This window comes from Vidua chalybeata, chromosome 1, assembly GCF_026979565.1.
Source record: "Vidua chalybeata isolate OUT-0048 chromosome 1, bVidCha1 merged haplotype, whole genome shotgun sequence".
In the NCBI taxonomy this organism is placed as follows: Eukaryota; Metazoa; Chordata; class Aves; order Passeriformes; family Viduidae; genus Vidua; species Vidua chalybeata.
Genome location: NC_071530.1, coordinates 114934868 through 114939059, shown reverse-complemented (window position 1 = coordinate 114939059; position 4192 = coordinate 114934868). Strand labels below are relative to the sequence as shown.

General features: G+C 39.8%; 1 non-coding gene across 1 annotated transcript; it reads left to right on the top strand.

Moving 5' to 3' along the window:
- Nucleotides 1–302: 302 nt before the first annotated feature.
- On the top strand, nucleotides 303–385 carry TRNAL-CAG (transfer RNA leucine (anticodon CAG)). Its single transcript has one exon. It is a non-coding gene; the product is annotated as a tRNA-Leu (tRNA).
- The last annotated feature ends 3807 nt before the right edge of the window (nucleotides 386–4192 follow it).

The following is a 4192-nucleotide window of genomic DNA, read 5'->3' as shown; positions in this document are numbered from 1 at the left end:
TTAATGTTAGTTCATTCTTACAAACATTGATTTAAAATGTCTGCAAGTCTAATCTTAATAATAAGAGATTCAACTGTTCTCATAAGGAATTTCAAATAATACTAGGCCCAGAAATTTTATTTGAAAAAAAAAAACACACACACACACAAAATAAGGAAAACAAGAGCACTATTTACAGCCTCCTCTTACTGTTTGCAGAAATATTTTTGGTATGTCGGAGGCTCATAATCCAAACTTGCTTTCATAAGTAATTATAACTGATGATAGAGGCTTCCAACAGGATTTTCCATTTATCCAGGGAGGTCAGGATGGCTGAGTGGTCTAAGGCGCTGCGTTCAGGTCGCAGTCTCCCCTGGAGGCGTGGGTTCAAATCCCACTTCTGACAGCTTTATGACACTGAGCTGAGTGGTGCAGCTGACACACCTGAAGGGCAAGATGCCATCCTGAGGGACCGGGACAAGCTCGAGAAGTAGGGCCATGGGAATCTCATGAGGTTTAACAAGACAGGGTGCACCTGGGTCAGGGCAACCCCCAGTAATGTGCACTCACAGCCCCAAAAGCCAAACATGTCCTGGGCTGCAGCCTGGCCAGCAGGGACAGGGAGAGGATTCTGCCCCTCTACTCCACTCTGGTGGGATCCCACCTGCAGTGCTGCAGCCAGCTCTGGGGTCCCCCCTAAGGAAGAACATCACCCTACAGGACCGAGTCCAGAGGAGGACCACCAAGTTGAACAGAGGGATGAAGCACCTCTCTGATGAGGAAAGACTGAAAAAATTGAGATTACTCAGCTCAGAAAAGAAGGATTTTCGGTGATGGAATTGTCTCATTCCTGTACCTGGAGGGTCCTTACAGGAAAGATAGAGCAAGACTATTTACAAGGATATGTAGTGATGGAACAAGGGGGAATGGGCTCAAACTGAAAGAGAGTTAGTTAGATATTAGGAAAAAAAAATCTTTCATGTGAGTATAGTGAGGCAGTGAACAGGGTTGAATAGGGAAGGTGGGGATGCCCTATCCCTTGGGGTGTAACAGGCCAGGTTGGGTGGGCTCTGTGCAACCTGATTTAGTTAAAGGTTTCCCTGCCCATGGCAGGGCAATTGGAACAAGATGATTTTAAAGGTCCTCTTCCAACCCAAACCATTCTATGATTCTACGATCCTTTGTGTCTGTGAACAAGGAAATATAAGTATAACAATATACGAAATCTTGGAACTTGGAACTTTTCTGCATTATTCTAATGAGGCATTTTAATGGCTATAAGACTGTGCAGAAAGATTATGGAAGTTGTATCACTTCCTATTACAATTGCATAGAGATTAATAAACCTGTAGCCATGATTATGCTATACAGAATAAATCATAGACATTTTATTTCTTCCTCAGCCTGATGGAAGAAGAAGACTGAATAATGAAAAATTTGTATATTTTTCATGCAAAATGACTTTCTGATAAAGCTGTAGCAATACAGATGCAGAAAAGTTTGGTATCACCCAGATCCTGCAGACAAAAAGGGATGTAACTTGGGCAGGTTTTTGCAGATGAAATTGCCATGCACTATGGTAATGACAACACTACAAGGTGCCCTATGGGCTTCTCTTCAATCTGGCACAATCACTCCTTCTCAACAGGCTCCTGATTGCTATTTCTGGAATAACTCCCAACTTGGAGGGATCCATCCTCCCCTGGCTTTTAATTCAATCTCATGTCCCCAGAGTTTCCAATCACAACAACTGGGACACCATACTTCATGGCACTTAACCCACATCTCCTGCATACGTAGCACACAGTTCACTATCATTTGGCTGGTCTAGCTAATCCATGGTATCCCCCACCAAAATAACAGGCACCACCTGATTTATATACAGTGCTATTATCCATTAGTATCTCAAAACAGAAGAGGGTAAAAATCTGGTCCAGATGGCTGAGACCAGCAGTCTTGCTTATGGTTCTTCCAGTGTGTCCTCACCTCATGCAGAGATAATTTCTGTAGCTGAGGCTGAAACGTAAATCAAGCTACATTAGAACAAGCTCTTTGCAATACTCCTGCCTCCATCACAGATGGGTTTTTTCAGGTTTTATTTCTATGGCCTAGAAATGCACGGTAATAGAGAGACCTGGTCTTCTTACATGTGCAGAGCTGGAGAGGCAGGAGGCAAGCAGGAGCCTTGGTGTGATGAGAGAGCCCGCGCACACAGGCTGGACTGTATTTTATTGTCAAACACAAGATTTCCATCTTGGGCACTCATAAGATTTCCATTCAGAGAATGATGGCATGATGTCCATCAATTATAGGGGATGATGTCATCTAACCTCACAACCCAAGTAACAGGATTGTCTGTAGCACATCCCTTCCATGGATGCAGGCATCTTGCATGATGCCTAACTGATTTAGAAGTATCTAAAGAAGTTTTAAACAAACCTATTCAAATCACATCAATTAAAAATTCAGGGCTACTTTTCTCCTTTATGTTATCATGCATTCCCTTGTGGAATTAAGTTGTTCAAAAAAAGTTATTACTGTATACTTAATTTGACAATTTTCATGAATCAAAATTAGCTTACTCCAAGTAGTTTGGCAGTAGCTGATGCTCACTTATTGTTTCTGCTGGTCCTAGTGATGTTACCTTAACATCACTACAGTTTTTTCTAAACTTTGGGGATTTCTCTTGGGGTTTTTTTGGTGGGTTTTTTTTTTTTTTTTTTTTTTTTTTTGGGGGGGGGTGGTGTTTTTTGTCTTTTTGTTTTTTGTTTTTTGGTTTTTTTTTTGTGTTTTTAAGTAACATTTCATAGATCAAAAATTCAAGAAGCCTGGCATACTCTGCAATTTGGACTTCAAAGTTTCACTACTTTAGGGGGATTTGAAGCCAGGAAGTAGAAAGCCAAGTTTAATCATATGTTCTTTGGTACTTTCAATTGATCTGTGATGTCACTTGGGATATATACATTGGTTACCCTTGAAGTCCTGTTTCCTTGAGCAGCCCTATATGAAATTCAAAATAATCAATGTTCATATTAAATTATTTCAGCACAACTGGAGAGGCTGGAAGTTGTTTTATGAAGTAGCAGGTTTTCCTCTTTTTGTCATCACCTGTTATTTCTTTTAGCATTATTTTTCTGTATTATTATTTCTCTTACTGCAGGGAAACATGCTGTCTGTGATTTTTCTTTCAGCCTGCTTCTCAAAGTGGAATCATCCAGTTTGCCCAGCTCTTCTCTCCAGCTACTCCCTGAAGTATTCATATTTTACCTTGTGTACACATTCATTCCTCTATTTTGCCTCATGCTTTTCTATAGCTGTATGACTGTTGCCCTGTTCTTTTAAAAGTTTTAAAGTTCTTCTAAAAGTTTTCTGTGCCTTCTGATGTTTACATATTTCTACTAAAATTTCTCACGCACTGTCATGTAGATAATGATTGTTTTACATTCTTCTTTGTAGGAAGAAAAAATTAATAGACTGTTAGTTTGACCAGTGTAGTTAGAGAAGGAGCAATTTCATCCTCCAATCCACTACCACTTTTAGAATTCTATATATTACAAAGTCAGAAATAAAGTTTCCTCCATTTGCTTCCTTTTGCTCTTTTAATCTTAGTGTGCGTGTGTGAGTTATTTCATGTCGTACAGTATGACCTTCAGCCCAGGCTTTCAACAGGGCTGTCTTGCTCGAGCTGAAATATCTGTCAAGGATTAATGTGGAGGAAGAGACCTAAAGGAGACTGAGTGGGTTCAAAAACAGTTACTTTGGATGAGATCAGTGACAGTAATTAATTTCTACTCCATGTAAAAGGTGGTTGAAGAAGGATTAGGCTACACCACACCTCAGTGTTTTCCTGGGTGTGAGAAGCATGGGCAAGCATTGCTTCTGCAGCCTGATTACAGAATAAAAGCATTATGGGCTGCTACACTGGGATTGTGTGCTCAAACTTTTAAAGAGCTCTCTCATTTACCTTGAAACTCTTGAGTAATGGCTTAATTACAGGAAAACCTTCTAAAGAGAAACCTGATAACAGAGATTTCCATTATCTAATAGAACAAGAACCAATGGAAAGAAGGTTTATTACTATGCTTTTATCCTGTTATTAGGAGTATGGTAGAATTGTTAATAGTGACCCAGATTAAGCAGAAGTATTTGCTTAATATTTCTAGTTGTTATTTGATGCAATATAGACAATTAATTCCTCACCTCTGATGATAAT